The sequence below is a fragment of the Ornithorhynchus anatinus genome, chromosome 11 (assembly GCF_004115215.2).
Source record: "Ornithorhynchus anatinus isolate Pmale09 chromosome 11, mOrnAna1.pri.v4, whole genome shotgun sequence".
In the NCBI taxonomy this organism is placed as follows: domain Eukaryota; kingdom Metazoa; phylum Chordata; class Mammalia; order Monotremata; family Ornithorhynchidae; genus Ornithorhynchus; species Ornithorhynchus anatinus.
In genome coordinates, this window is record NC_041738.1 from 11,134,354 (window position 1) to 11,151,269 (window position 16,916).

Below are 16,916 nucleotides of genomic sequence, written 5' to 3' on the forward strand. Positions count from 1 at the left end.
AACTAATGTCATGCTATTTGAGCTCATCATGACTCTGCAAATCTTCCAACAATATCTTTTAAAAGGCTGAGGCCCAGGAGATAGAAGAAGAGGTGTAAATGATGAAACAAGCAGCCATGGCAATTTGCTCCATGAGGTATTCCCATCCAACCTTCTGGCCTCTCTCCCTGTATGTGGAATAATATCAATAACTATGGAATTTGTTAAGTACTTATTATGTGTAGGCATTATGCTAAGCGCTGGGGTGGGTACAAGCAAATCAGGTTGGACACAGCCCCTGTCCCACATGGGACTCACAGTCTTAATCCCCATTTTGTAGATTAAGTAACTGAGGCCAAGAGAAGTGACTTCCCCAAGTTCACACAGCAGACAAGTGGAAGAGCCAGGATTAGAACCCAGGTCCTTCTGACTCCCAGACCTGTGCTCTATCCATTAGGCCACACTAGGGGGCTACTAGTAGTGCCCAAAAAGAAGTGACAGTGGGTGTACCAGGCGAGACTGGCTTCCAGCAAGGCACACAGCATGATGCAATGACTTCATCGATCTTTTCTCCGCAGTCCTTGGAACCTAGAGCAGGCCCCTGACTCCCCGTTCCTTGAATCCCCTTCCCTAGGCCCTGTGAATGTGGGCCACAGAACTTCATGGTGGGAGCTGAGGCAGAGGGATTCTGGGGGCTAAAATAAAAACACTGCTCATAAAGGTGCATGGGGCTGCATCAACCATCTGAAAATCAGACTGTCTCAAAACTGGGAGAAAGCTAAAGAATGACACTTTTCAATTTTTTAATGGTATTTCTAAAGTGCTTACTATGTTTCAGGCAATCAATCAATCAATCCAATTTACTGAGCACTTACTGTGTGCAGAACACTGTACCGAGTGCTCGGAAGAGTATAAAATAACAGAGTTGGTAGAAACTTTTCCTATGTACAAGTGCTGCAGTAAATATAAGTTAATTGGGTTGGACACAGTCTTTGTCCCACATGGGGCTCACAGTCTTAATCCCCATTTTGCAGGTGAGGTAACTGAAGCACAGAGAACTAAAGTGGCTTGCCCAAGTTCATACATCAGACCAGTGGCAGAACCGGGATTAGAACCCAGGTCATCTGATTACCAGGCCGGTGCTCTTTCCACCAGGCCATGTTGCTTCAGTGGACCTGGAATCTCCCCGGAGAAGATCCGCTTAATTCCAACGGCAGTGAAGCCAGCCCCTCCCACGCAACAGAGCAGAGACTTGAGCCGGGGAATTGTGAAAGAGCTTAGAAATCCTTCCGATGAATGGTGCCACCCCCACATACCCAAAGCGATCCTCTGGATTCTTTGGAAAACAGATCGAATTGTGGACAGGCCCCTTGGAGAGAAACGTCTGGATTCCACAGAACAGAACTTAAACATGCTAAATCCACAGCCTGATATCCACAGCTTCAATCTGGCAAAAGCACGGAGAAAGCAGTCTGTTTACAGAGGGAGTGTGGGAATTAATTGAGCCGGGACTTCATTCTACACCAATATTTAGTCTAACACACTTCATGCTGTCAGACCTCCTGCTGACAGTCCTCCTTTCTGAAGGCTAATAGCCCCAGTTCCACTGAAGCTATTAATATTAGGCTGTGGGATTTCTGTGTTGTGAAAGAAGGCAGAAAGGTTGGGCAGACAGTCCCAGGGAGACACGATAGCCTCTGTCTTCTTTTCCCTACAAGATTTCTCCTCTTAAACCTAAAGGTTGCCAGAGACACTTTAAGAATTCTACACTGTTCCCTTAACTCCTCAAGAAAGTCGGGGGCTTGCTACTTCAGGAATTCCTGACAGATTTCTATCCTGAGTCTATTCCTTTCCTCTTCTCCCACCCCCTTCTGTGTCACCCTAACTTGCTTCCTTCATTTAACGCCCTCCCAGCCCCACAGCAATTAAGTACAGATCTGTCATTTATTTATATTAATCTCTGTCTCCCCCTCTAGACTGTGAGCTCGTTGTTGGTAGGGAATGTGTTCATTGTTATATTGTACTCTCCCAAGAGTTTAGCACAGTGCTCTGCACACAGTAAGTGCTCAATAAATATGATTCTCTGACTGACTGGGAGTCAGAGACCCCGAGTTCTAGTTCCGGTTCCACCGCTGGCCTGCTGTGGGACCTTGGACAAGTCACATCACTTCTCTGCGCTTGCAAATACGATTGATCGATTGATTGCTCAGAACACTGTATTGAGCGCCTGCTGTGTGCAGAACACTAGACTAAGCGTCTCCTAGGTACTGCCTAGAGTACTTCGCCTCCAGGACATGGAACCTGATCCAGCCCAGCCACAGCCACAAGGGGTCGCATTTTTAAAACAGAGGTGCATTTTTTTAAAGGTAGGTATTAGGTGCTTACTATGTGCTAGGCACTTACTAGAAACAAGATAATCATGTTGGACATAGTTCCTGTCCCAAATGGGGCTCACAGTTGAAATCAGAGGGAGGAGGAATGAATCCCCATTTTAGAGGTGACACAATTGAGGCCCAGAGAAGTTAAATAATATGTCCAAGGTAACAACACAGACAAGTGGGAGAGATGGGATTAGATCCCAGATCCTCTGATTCCCAGGCCTATGCTCTTTCCATTAGGAAATGCTGCTTCCCACTGCCCAGGTGGGATTTTGGATCCAAACTGTGGTGTGGCATTCTGGGTTCTCAAAGTAATTTATGGTACCCTTGGTTCTACTCCCAGACATGTTTTCCTGACACTCTTGCAGAATTTGAGAGCATTACTCTGTCCAGATAGATTGCCAGGCAAAGTTGAAAGAAATGGTAATGAGCAAGCAATGTGGCCTAATGGATAGCACATGGGCCTGGGAATCAGAAGGACCTGCATTCTAATCTCGGCTCCACCACCTGTCGCCTGTGTGACCTTGGGCAAGTCATTTCACTTCCTCTGTGTCTGAATTACCTTATCTGTAAAATGGGGAATTAAGAATGTAGGCCATGTGAGGCACAGACTGTATCCAAACTGATTAGCTTGTATCTACCCCTGTTTTCAGTACTGTGCCTGGCACAAAGTAAGTGCTTAACAATAGCATAAAAAAGCACTGCTCAGTGTTTTTACTGTGCACAGTAAGCTCTCAATAAATATGATTGATTGATTGTTTAGAACATTATATTGAGTGCCTGCTTTGTGGAGGGTACGAGATTAAGGGTCTACTCTATTCAGTACAGTGCCTGGCATGAAGTAAGTACTTAACAAATACCATCAAAAAAAAATAATAATAATCGCACGGGGTCAGATTTGGCATGCATGTGGAAATGTGGGTTTTCCTTAACGTGGGAACCTAATCCCTGTGTTGTCAGAGAAAGGCACCCACATCTCCCATAACCAGGAAAAGTGGAGGGTGGAAACAGTGACCTTGATCTTACGGTCACCAATCACACAGATAAATGACCCAGTTGGCTGGTCCCTCTTATTCCTTGCTACACACATGGTTCAAAAGTCCTCTTTAGAGATCGCACTTCCACCACCACCCCCGGGCCATCTGAGCCAGTCTTTGCCTCTGAAGGGTCTCCAGGGGAGAGTAGCTGTGTGGGCCAAGGGCAATGGAATGGCAGGGCAAGAGATCCAGAGAATTCAGGAGAAGCTGTGCCAACCCACACCCGGACTCTTCATCAGAAAGTATGGTGATGTGGGTCATATATCAACCTCTGGAGAAAGGCCCATCTGACATTGATCTGCCAGCAAGCATCGAGAGATCATTGTTCGTCTGTAAGGCTCGTTGTGAGCAGGGAACGTGTCTGCCTACTCTGTTGAATTGTACTTTCCCAAGGGCTTAGGACAGTGCTAGCAAATGAGAAAAACCCAATAAATACCAATAATGACATAAGCTCTTTATGGGCAAGGAATGCATTTTGCATTTCTCTTGTATTTTTCCAAGCCCTCAGTACACTGCATTGCAGTGGATTAGGGGTTCAGTAAATACCATTAGGAACACTCTAATAATTTTCCAAATCTGCAAGCTGCAGAGCAGTGTACTAATGGAAAATACAACAGAAGCAAAATACACTTTCCCCGCCTACAAGGGACTTACAATCTACTGGAGGAGATTGAGATAGAAGATATTTACAAATAATGAGAGCAGGAGGAAGTAGAATATATATATGCCAGGATGAAATATCGGAATAAATATTTGGATATACATGCACGCATACACACACACTCAAACACACACATACAAACACACAGGCACACACACACGTATGCACTCATGCTAGGGGTGGCTTTTGGTCCAGGTAACTGATCCCCAGGAGTGGGTGGCCCCCAAAGACCACTTGAGACTTTGACGAAGTGGCTCACATCAACTTGGGCAACTCCAGAAGACATGAAATGAGCCACTTTCTCAGCAACCTTTATAAACAACCCTGGAGGAGACTGGGTGACTTATGGAAAATTGCTAAAAGTTGCATGAGTCAAAGTATTTTATTTTTGTGGCTAAGCTACTCTCAGCTAGGCCACACCTGTTTTCAGAAACCACCCAGTGTTCCGCAGATAAACAGAGATGCCAGGGGTTGACAGTTTCCATGGTGACGAGATACCGATCATTGGTGCGCTGTGAAGAGAGAGAAGGTGACAAGGCTCACAGTTCCATCCCGTGAGTCGCACGACCACAGGAGGGTCAATTTGGTCTTCGACGCTGTCCACAGTACCTGTTTGCTAAACTCCCACTGGACCTCTTGTGCCTGGGCTGGCCCACTATGCTGGGAATGCATCTACCAACTCTGTTAGATTGTATTCTCCCATGCACTTAGTCTGCCCACAGTAGGGGCTCAGTAAATACGACTGATTGGTTGATTAATTAAGCCTCTGTCTTGCCTCCGCTATGTGGAAGCAGTATGGTCTAATGGAAAGTGCATAGGTTTGGGAGTCAGAGGACCTGGGTAACAGTCCTGGCTCCATCATTTACCTATGTGACCTTAGTTGAGTCATTTAACTTCTCTGTGCCTGTTACCTCATCTGTAAAATGGGGATTATGACTGTGAGCCCCCTACAGAACAGGGATTATGTCCAACATGGTTAGCTTGTATCTACCCAGTGCTTATACAGGGTTTGGCTTTTAGTAACCACTTAATAAATACTCTTTCTCTAGACTGTAAGCTCACTGTGGGCAGGAAATGTGTCAGTGGTATTGTTACACTGTACTCTCCTACGTGCTTAGTACAGTGAGCGCTCAATAAATAGCACTAATTGATTGATTGATTCTGGCTCTACCACTTGCCCTCTGACTTTGAGTAAGTCACATAACTGCCCATCAGTTTCCTTATTTGCGAAGAGGGGATAAAATGTCTTTTTTCCCTCCCACCTAGACCGTAACTCCCACATCCACAATCCAATCCAATTACCTTTTATCTACCCAGCATGTAGTACAGTGGTTGGTACATTGTAAGCCATTAAAAACACGACCATTATTATTATTATTCACACTATTATGATTCTCTAACAGGTCACCAATCTCCATGGGACCCTTTTGACTGAGTGATTGTTCTTCAGGGATCTTTTCCTGGGGAGCAATTTGGTGTGGCAATTTACAGTCAAGAGTACTTGAAACACCTATTCTAAGGACAATGGAGTCTCCCTCGGTGAATGACGGATGAGCCACAATCACAAAGGGATTGCTCCTTACAGTGATGGTTTGCGTGATGCCATTCATACACTCTGGTACCTCCCCATCCTGTTTCTACCATGGCACCAAGTGCAACAAGCAAGGAGGCGGGCGGGGGGCAGCACACAGAGACATGCCTGCGGAGATGTCCGTGGGCAGCTGCCTCAGTAGGCCCTGTGGCCTTTACCTCCCACATTATCCTGCTGTTTCTAAGAAGCAGCATGGCCTAGTGGCTAGAGCACGGGCCTGGGAGTCAGAAGGCTCTGCCACTTGCCTGCTGTGTAACCTTGGGAAAGTCACTTCACTTATCTGGGCCTCAGTTATCTTATCTGTAAAATGGAGATTATGACTGTGAGCTCCATGTGGGACATGAACTGTATCCAACCTGGTTACCTTGTATTCACCCAAGGGTGTAGAATAGTGCCTGGCACATAGTAAATGCTTAGCAAATTCCAAGAAAAAATATTCCTGCATAATAATAATAATAATCGTGATATTTGTTAAGTGCTTACTATATGCCAGGCACTATATGAGCCCTGGGTAATTACAAAATAATTTAGTTGGACACAGTTCCTGTCCCACACTGGGCTCACAGTCTTAATCCCCACTTTCCAGATGAGGTAACTGAGGCACAAAGAATTGAAGTGACTTGCCCAAAGTCACACAACAGACATGTGGCAGAGCCGGTATTAGAACCCAAGTCCTGACTCTCGCCCCATGATCTATCCACTATGCCACGCTGAACCTTAAAAACACCCTAGGTAGCTCTCTGACCAGAGAGCCTGACCCTGGATGACCCAGGCCCACTAGGTAGAGTCAAGTCTGAATCTCAGACTTGTGGTCTTCCCCCTGGTCCCACAGCCAGACCCATTCTCCGACAGTGAGGCTCGGACTGCCAGCCATGTCGACAAACAGCTGTGGGTTAGCAGGAGGCTTTCAAGACAGCATGGCAGCCTCCATCTCTGCTCTGGTCTATGTGAGATGAGGAGGGCATGGGACGAGGGGATTGGTTTTAGACTGAACAGCCTAGATATCCAAAAACACTGCGGTTTGTCTAGGTGTAGATTATCTGGATAATTGTCTGAATTGGCTCCAGATCTTTGCTAATACAGTCATGGCTGCTACATTCCCATACTAGCCCCTGGAACCTTAAAGGGATTGGCCTCCCAGGGCTTGATGAGTGAACTCATTAGATAGACCTGGGTTCTAATCCTGGCTCTCCACTTGCTGCTGTGTGACCTTGGACAAGGCGGTTAACTTCTCTGTGCCTCAGTTCCTACATCTGTAAACTGGGGTTTAAGATTGTGAGCCCCATTGTGGGACATGTACCGTGTCCTACCTGATTAGCTTGTATGTGCCCCAGCACTTAGTTCAGTGCCTGGCACATAGCAAACACTTAACAAATACCTAAAATTAAAAAAAAATGTTGTGGGCCATGATAGATCCAGTTCAGACCTGGCTCTCAGGAAGCTTATAGTCTAACCAAGAAAGTTGGATGAGACCACACTTTCTCCTTTCTAGGGTATTTTCCTTTCAGGAAACCAAAACCAACTTTATTTAGCTGTTGTTTTTTAATAGTATCTATTAAGCACTTACTATGTGCCAGGCACTGAACTAACCACTGGGGTAGATGCACGATAACCGAGTTGGACACAGTCCATGTCTCACATGGGACTTACAGTCTCAATTTCCATTCCATTCTTTGTGGAGAAGGAATGTGTCTACACATTCTGTTATGCTGTACTCTCCCAATCACTTCACAAGGAAGACAAATAGAAGATCAGGATTTGAAACCAGGTCCTCGGACACCCAGGCATTTGTTCTTTCAATAAGGCCACATTGTTTCTCTTTAGTTTAAAGAGCTAAAATTGGATGAGGGTTGATACTGAAGTTTTGAGGTGTGTAGTGATACCCTTGTTTGGAATTTTGCTGGTCCTTTGAGCTGAGTTTAGATAGGAGATTGGGTGAAGGGGGTATCTGCTGAGTTCCTTATTCTGTGCCTGGCCACTGTGGGACCTTGGGCAAGTCACTTTTTATGGTATTGGTTAAACGCTTGCTCATGTGCTGGCAGTGGGTAGAGGACCTAGGTTCTAATCTCAGGTCTGCCAATTGCCTTATGTGTGACCTTGGGCAAATCTTTTAACATCTCTGTCCCTCAGATTCCTTCACTGTAAAATGAGGAGTCAGTACCTGTTCTCCCTCCTACTTAGACTATGAGCCCTATGCAGGATAGGGACAGCATCCAACCTAATTAACTTGTATCTACCCCAGGACATAGAACAGTGTTTTGCATATAGTAAGCACTTAACAAATACGATAAAAAAACACAATATGATCAGGTTGGACACAGTCTTAATCCCCATTTTATCAATGAGGTTACCAAAAACCAAAGAAGTGAAGTGACTTGACCCAAATCACACAGTAGACAAGCAGAAGAGTGGGATTAGAACACAGATCCTTCTGACTCCCAGGCCCATACTCTATCCACTAGGCCTAGCTGCTTCTCTTAAGCTCTCTGGGCTTCAGTTTCCACATCTGTAAAATGAGGATAACGATAATTGCCTCTCCCTCCCTTAGGGGAAGTTGTGAGGATAAAACACCACAATTGATGTGAAAGCACTTTGGAAAAATCACATGCTGTAGGAAAACAAAGTACTGTTATTAAATCAGATGCAGAAAGTTGGAAAATGAAGCCTTCAGCTCTTGTCTCTGGAAAAATCAGCAGTTCTTCTGAAAGTAACCCAGAGAGAACAGGGTTGAGATAAACCTGTGGTGTCTAACATACCCTAACTGGAGCCATGCACAAACACACCAATGTTTCTTCCAACAATAACAACAATAACTGTGAAATTCTCTGTTCACTTACTCTGTACAGTCCTCTGCACATAGTAAGTGCTCCATAAAAACGATTGAATGAATGTACCAAGCTGGGCTAGATAAGTGATAGTCAGGTTAGACATAGTTCCTATCCCACAGAGAACTTTCAGTTTAAATCGGAGGGAGAAAAGGTATTGATTCCCCAACTTACAGATGAGGAAACTGAGGCCCAGAGAAGTGAAGTGACTTACCTAAGATCACACGGGGGCAAGTGCCAGAACTAGGATTAGATCCCAGGTCTTCTAAGACTCATGCTGAGGGAGAGGCGAATAAAGAGTGCAAATCCAAATGCAAGGGCAAGACAGAAGGGAGTGGGAAAAGAGGAAATGATGGACTAGGAGGGGAAGGCCTCTTGGAGGAGATGAGCCTTCAATAAGGCTTTGGAGGTGAGGAGAGTCAGTCAGTCATATTTATTGAGTGCTTACTATGTGCAGAACACTGTACTAAGCACTTGGGAGAGTACAATGTGACAATTTAAGGAACATATTCCCTGCCCACAACAAGCTTACAGTCTAGAATGGGGACAGACATTAATATAGAGTGATCATCTGTCAGAATTGAAGAGGCAGGGCATTCTAGGCCATAGGCAAGATGTGGGCAAGAGGTTGGCAGCGAGACAGACTAGATTGAGGTACAGTGAATAGATTGTCATTGGAAGAGTAAAGTGTGTTGGCTGAATTGGCGTCCAGCATGACCTAGTGGATAGAGCCTGGGACTGGGAGTCAGAAAAACCTGGGGTCAAATTCCCAGGTCTGCCACTTGTCTGTTGTGTGACTGTGGGCAAGTCACTTCACTTCTCTGTACCTCAGTTACCTCATCTGTAAAATGGGGATTTAGACTGTGAGCCCTCTGCAGGAGAGGAACTGTGTCCAACCTTTATCTTGTATCTACCCCAGCACTTAGAATAGGGCTTGACACATAGTAAGCGCCTAACAAATATCATCATCATCATGATAACTCAAGTCTTCTGCCTCCCATCCTGCGTCCTTTCTCCCAGGCCACACTGGTTCTGGACTCCTGATTTTTTTTGGTCACCGTGGGAAAGCCAGGCCCCAGGATTTTCCCATCTGTAAAATGGGGACCCAACACATAATAAACATACTCTCCTATCCTCAGGTGGTAAGGTACTACTATTAATGCCAAAAGAAAAATTCACAGCTGCTGTTCGGCTGCCTTCTTTACAACCCCTCTGTTCTAGAAGGCAGAGAGTTCTGCTGGCTTTGGGATTGAATTCTTGGCACATTGTCCGGAGCGTATTAGTGTGATTCCAGACCCGTTTTCCCCAAGTGTCTGTGTGTGTGGTGGGTGTGTGTGTGTGTGTGAGAGAGAGAGAGAGAGAGAGAGAGAGAGAGAGAGAGAGAGAGCCTGTGAATATTTACTATGTGCTGTAATCCTAAACTCTAAGAGACCCAGAGGCATTCAAGAATACTGTGGGAAATTCGGAGAGGATGCCAGAGACTCAGAACTCTTACTTCTGTGATTATTGCTTCACCCGTCCCTCCCCACTTTCTAACCCCCCTCCGGGCCCCCTGAGCTACCCCTCCCTCCCACCCCTAGCCTCCAGAGGATTCTCCAGTCTGCAAGGCAGAACAGCCCAGTGGTGGGTGAGCAAGAGACGTAAGCAGCAAACAGGATGCTGGGTGATGGGTTTTGCAATCGTCAGTTTTCACTTGGGTATTCCCCTCTTTATTTCAGGACTGGTGGATTCACACAGCCCACGCATCCTCTCCTTCCAGGGACCTAAACTAGATCCGCTACCTCCTGAGGCATCCCCAAGGGTCTGGCAGTGGTGAGGCAGAGTTGGGGAGGGAGGCAGAGGAAGTCCCGGAGGCGGTGAAGGCCGCAGAGGTGGTGGAGTGGAGGACAAGGCCTTGCCCAGTGGGTTGGGAGTTTGACTGGAGGCAGTGCAAACGGCAGCCCAGGGAAAATTAGGGAGGAACAGTGGTTGGTCTGGTCTCCTAGTTGGAAGCAGCACAGCCTAGTGGATAGAACGTGGGCCTGGGAGTCAGAAGGACTTGGGTTCTAATCCCAGCTCTGCCACTTGTCTGTTGCGTGACCTTGGGCAAGTCACTTCACTTCTCTATGCCTCAGTTCCCTCACCTGTTAATTGGGGATTAAGGCTGTGAACCCTATGAGGGACAGGGATGGTATCCAACCTGATTCTTCTGTAACTACTCCAGTGCTTAGTACAGTGCCTGGCACATAGTAAGCGCATAACATATACCACAACTATTATTATTTTTATTATTAGGCCTCTCCCTGGCTCTGAAGGCCCACTGCCATGAGTTCTTGCACTCACCCTGGGGTTTCTCATATCTCACCCCCAGCCATTCTGGATGGAAAAAGGAAGAAATTAATGGCAGGCCTCATTGGGAGCCCCATGTAGGACAGGCACTGTGTCCAGCCTGATCAACTTATATCTACACCCAGCACTTGGTGCCTGCCACCTAGTAAGTGCTTAAGAAAAAAAATTAATAGTAATGGTAATAATAATGACTCTATCGTACTCTCCTGAGTGCTTAGACTGGCAAAGAATCAGTGAATATCAGCTTTCTCTATCTACTTTGCAGCTCACACTTTTCCCTTCTCCCAAGTTCCGTTTCTAAGTTGTTCTTGTTTTAGACCCTCCCACCTCCAACCCTTCATTCACATGGTTTCCCACCTGGAAACTCCTTCCACACATCTGCCAGTCTTAGCACTCAGGAGAGTATTAAAAAGTCTTTAATATTATTATTGTAATTATTATCATTATCACTATTATTATTTTTTGTTAAGTGCTTACTAAGTGTCAGGCACTAAGCGCTGGGGATAGATACAAGATAATCAGGTTGGACACAGGCCCTATAATAATAATAATGTTGGTATTTATTAAGCGCTTACTATGTGCCGAGCACTGTTCTAAGCGCTGGGGTAGACACAGGGGAATCAGGTTGTCCCACGTGGGGCTCACAGTCTTAATCCCCATTTTACAGATGAGGGAACTGAGGCACAGAGAAGTTAAGTGACTTGCCCACAGTCACACAGCCGACAAGTGGCAGAGCTGGGATTCGAACTCATGAGCCCTGACTCCAAAGCCCGTGCTCTTTCCACTGAGCCACGCCCTATCCCATTTGGAGCTCCCAATCTAAGTAGGAAGGAGAGGAATCTGTAAATCTCCATTTTCAGATGAGGAGTCTGAGGCACAGAGAAGTGAAGTGACTTGTGTAGGCATGATGCCTTCCCTCAAACATCTGATGATCTAGCTGGGGAGGATGACACTAAAATATATTGCAGATGGGAGGAAGCCACTGAAGTTTAAACATACACCTAAATGCTCCAGGGGGTAGGGATGGGACAGAAAGGGTCTGATAATAATCAATAATGGCAATTTTCACTAAGCACTAACTATGTGCCAAGCACTGCAGTAAGTGCTGGAGTGGATATATGATCATCAGGTCCTACATGGGACTCTCAATCTAACTAGGAGGGAGAACAAGTATTTAATCCCCATTTTGCAAATGAAGAAACTGAGGCACCGAAAAATTATGTGACTTCCTGAGGTGGAGGAGCTGGTGGGGTTAGAACCAAGTCCTCTGACTCCCAGATCTTTGCTCCTTCCACTAAACCACACTGCCTTTCTGGTGTGTTTGTTTTCTGGTTCCAGCAAATCCCAGTCACCTAATCTGTAGAGTGAAGCAGGAAGTTTTTATAAGAGCATTTATTGAGTGTCCACAAATTTGAGGTACAGCACTAAGTGAGAGCTTGGGGAAGTATAAGTCAAAACAGGGATGCATTTTCTGGCTAAGAGAAGCTTGCATTCTAATGGGATAAGTAGGGATGTAACTTAATCAATCAATCCGTTGTATTTATTGTGTGGTTACTGGGTGCAGAGTTCTTGGAAGCATGTAATTCAACAGAGTTGGTAGGCACTTTCCCCACCCTCAGTGAGCTTACATTCTAGAGGGGAGCTGAAATTAGAATTCGGGTCCTCCAACTCCCAGGGCCAGGACCTTTTCCTTAGACTGGGCTGCCTGAACACCTATGTGGAGGGAAGGAATTTTAATCATATTCCCAAGAGAAAGGTCCCAGAAATGTTAGCTACTCTGGACCTACTGGACATTATTACCTACCATTTTCAGCGAGAGTTTAAATCCTCAGTCCCAAGCAGTGGTGCACTCATTCATTCATTTAACTGTATTTATTAAGGGCTTTCTGTGTGCAGAGCACTGTATTAAGTACGTGGTATAGTACAATACAGCAATAAACAGTCACATTCACAGTCACGGAATCATGGACAGTGCCTGTGATTAGGCAACCATTTCTTTCTGGAGACAGACAGTAGATGGCCAAAGATTCCCAGGCTTGAATCTACTTGCCTGCCCAGCTCCTGGAGGGGCAGGGTGGTCTAGGGGAAAGACCCTAAGCCCAGGAGTTGGGAGATCTGCATTCTAGTCCTGGCTCTGCCACTTTTGCTGGTGTGTGACCTTGGGCGAGTCATTTAAATTTTTTTGGCCTCAGTTGCCTCATCTGTAAAATGGTGACTCATTACCTGATCTCCCTCCCCCTTGAACTGTGCGCCTGAGTAGGACAAGAACTGTGCTCGATCTGATTGTCTTGTATCTACCTTAGCACACAGAGCTTAGCAAATACACCAAATATGATCATCACCATTAGCTCCTCACTAAAGATAAATTAGACACTTTGGGAGGAGCCTCAGCCCTTTTAGACCACTAGGGGACCAAGTGTTGCCTGAATTTTCTTTCACTCAGGTAATACACTAAATACACTAGTGGAGGCCTCTCAAAAATGCTCAATTAACAAATAATAGCAATCGTGGCATTTTTTAAGCTCTTATTTTACGCCACGTACTGTACCAAGAGCTGGGGCGGATGCAAGATAATCATATCCCACATAGAGCTGATAGTCTAAGTAGGAGGGAAAACTGGTACTGAATCCCCACTTTACAGATGAGGGAAGTGACACACAGAAAAGTTAAGTGATTTGCCCAAGGTCACACAGTAGGTAAGTAGTGGAGCTGGGATTACAACCCAGGTCCTCTTTCCACTGGCTCACACTGATTCCAGTAGAATTAGGACAGTATGTAGGTGAAATATAATTCGACTCTATCTTTCCAGAATAACGGAGACTGAATTGATGCAATTTAAAAGGACTGAATTATTTGGGCAAAATTAGCTCAATGTGCAGCGTGGCTAAGTGGAAAGAGAGAGGGCTTGGGAGTCAGAGGTCGTGGGTTCTAATCCTGACTCTGCCACTTGTCTGCTGTGTGACCTTGGACAAGTCACTTAACTTCTCGGTGCCTCAGTTACCTCATCTGTAAAATAGGGATGAAGACTGTGAGCCTGATGTGGGACAACCTGATTACCTTGTATCTCCCCCAGTGCTTAGAACAGTGCTTGGCACATAGTAGGTGCTTAACAAATAGCAACATTATTATCATTATTCAGGTACCCTGCTGCTTGAAGCAGCCTGGCTCAGTGGAAAGAGCCCGGGCTTGGGAGTCAGAGATCACGGGTTTGAATCCCGGCTCTGCCATTTGTCAGCTGTGTGACTGTGGGCAAGTCACTTAACAATAATAATAATAATGCTGGTATTTGTTAAGCGCTTACTTTGTGCAGAGCACTGTTCTAAGCGCTGAGGTAGATACAGGGTAATCAAGTTGTCCCACGTGAGGCTCACAGTTAATCCCCATTTTACAGATGAGGGAACTTAGGCCCAGAGAAGTTAAGTGACTTGCCCACAGTCACACAGCTAAGTGGCGGAGCCATCTGTGCCTCAGTTACCTCATCTGTAAAATGGGGATTAAAGACTGTGAGCCTCATGTGGGACAACCTGAATACCCTGTATCTACCCCAGCACTTAGAACAGTGCTCTGCACATAGTAAGCGCTTAACAAATACCAACATTATTATTGAACATTTAAATGTGTAGGCTCAGAACAAAGCTTGTTCAGGTATAGTTTGTTGATTCTTTCCCTGACTATAAAGTCGTCCTCTAGACTGAGAACTAGTTGTGGGAGGGAATGTTTATTTGTTGTCATATTGTACTCTTCCAAGCGCTTAGTACAGTGAACGCTCAATACATACGATTGCATCAAAGTAGCCACACAGCTAAGCAGTCTAGCTTTCTGGAACAAGTAATACCCTCTACGGTCCCCTGGTGATCAGTAGAGAGAATGAACTTTCCTTCGTATCTCCCTGTTACCGTAAGCGCTCTGGAAATATCATCGATCGATTGCTTGGCATTAGCCCTGGTCTCTGCAGGAGTGGTGAGAGTTTGACTGAATCATTCACACTGTCTTACCAGGTCCCCTTGCACCCAGTGGTGTGCATTCCGAGGTGGCCGGTAGGTTGGAGAGTTGCAGGATTGTGGTCACTGAAGGGGTACTTGCATCCATGAGTACAGTTTCGCCACCCACAGTGCCCGCTCTGGGGAGAATGGGATGTCTGATTAAAGGGAATTGCTAATTTCAGGAACCAAGTATAAAAAAATACCCTTCGGGTGGTCCATTCAGCTGTGAGCAGGGACAGAGCTGGTGGGATAGTGTGTGGGGCGGGGGATTCATCCTGATGACCCTCACTCTTCCTCGTAATGTCTTCCCCACCTGACTGTAAGCATCTTGTGGGCAGAACTGAGTCTACTGCCTCTTGTCCTCTTCCAAGCACTTAGTATGGTGCTTTGAACACAGTAGGAGCTTAGCCAATGCTGTTAGATTTTTAAGTTCACTGAGGGCAGTGATAGTGTCTGTTTCCTCTTGTACTCCCTCAAGAGCCTAGAAGAGTGTTTTGCACTCAGTAGATGCTCAATAAATACCACTGATCGACTGACTGACTGATTGATATCTGCCCCCTTTTGGAACCCTTTATCCGATTCACAGTTCTGTCCCTCTCTTCAACTTTGCTCCAGTCACCCATCCACAAGCCCAAAGAGCATGGGCCTGGAAGTCAGAGGAGGTGGCTTCTAATTCCAGCTCCACCACATGTCTGCTGTGTGAGCATGGGCAAATCACTTAACTTCTCTGTGCCTCAGTTACCTTATCTGTAAATGGAGATTAAGACTATGAGTACCATGTGGGACAAGGACTTTGTCCAACCCTACTACCTTGTACCTATCCCAGTGCTTAGAACGGTTCTTGGCACACAGTTTTTAAGCACTTAACAAGTACCACTGTTCTTCTTCTTATTATTATTATTAATCAACTAGCCTTCTGAGCCCTGCCCTGAGGCAGAGGTTGGAATGGGGAAAAGGGATCTCAGTGTAGTGAAGCTGTCTGAACAGAGACTAGCTAAGGTCACACAGAGAGCAGAGGGAAGTGTCTTTACCTGGTCACCCAACCTGGTCTACCAGGACTTTGGAGACAGTCGTGGATCTAGAAAATTTTCCCCAGGGACCCACCCCCAAAAGAACAGATGTTGGAGAAATTGTGGCTGTGTCCAGTGCTCCCTGTTCTGCTGGGCATCTAATCTGCCCTGCTGTTATTAAGGTTTGGGCTTCTTGGATGATAAACCCTCCCATATGGTGCTTGTATTAACATTAAATAATAGCCATTGTGTTGTGTATATTATCACGTTAGAAATATTTACTTAGCCAAACACAGGCAACCGGTCAAACCCAGGGGCGGAAAACAAGTTAATCAGAAAGATCGAGAGGGCTCGCCTCTATTTATAAAATTGACTTCATTTGTGCCCGTTAATTATAGCCTTTGTTCTAAACAAACACAGGCAACTTACTGAACGACTGGGTACAGGGAGGGGCCCACCAGCTGCCTCCCTGCCTTTCCCTTGAACCCCTTCTGCCTATCTCCGTCTCTTTCTCTCTCTCATCCTGTCTCTTTCTTGCTTTCTTTGACCCGCTCTTTCTGTCTCCCTATTTATTTCTATTAATGTTTGTCACCCCTTTTAGATTGTAAGCTGATTGTGGCAGGGAATATGTCTACCAATTCTGTAGCATTGTACTCTCCCAAGAACTTAGCATTGTGCTCTGCACCCAGTAAGCGTTCAATAAATATGATTGATTGATTTATCTCCATTTCTCTCTGTCTCTCAGTGTGTCTCTGTTTGTATCTGCCTCTGTTTTTCTCTGTGTCTCTCTGTGTCTCTTGCTCTCTGTGTCCCTGTCTCTCTCTTCCTTAGAAGCAGTGTGGCTTAGTGGATAAAGCACATGCCTGGGAGCCAGAACGACCTGGGTTCTAATCCTAGCTCTGCCACACATCAGTTGTGTGACCTTGGGTAAGTCACTATACTTCTCACTTCTCTGGGCCCTAGTTCCCTCATCTGTAAAAATGAGGACTGAGTGGAAACCCCAGATGGGACAAGGACTGTGTCCAATGTACCGCCTAGAACAGGGCTTGGCACATTGTAAGCAATTAACAAGTACCGTAATTATTATTATTTCTCTCTGTCTCTCTGTCTCTCTTGGGTTGTCT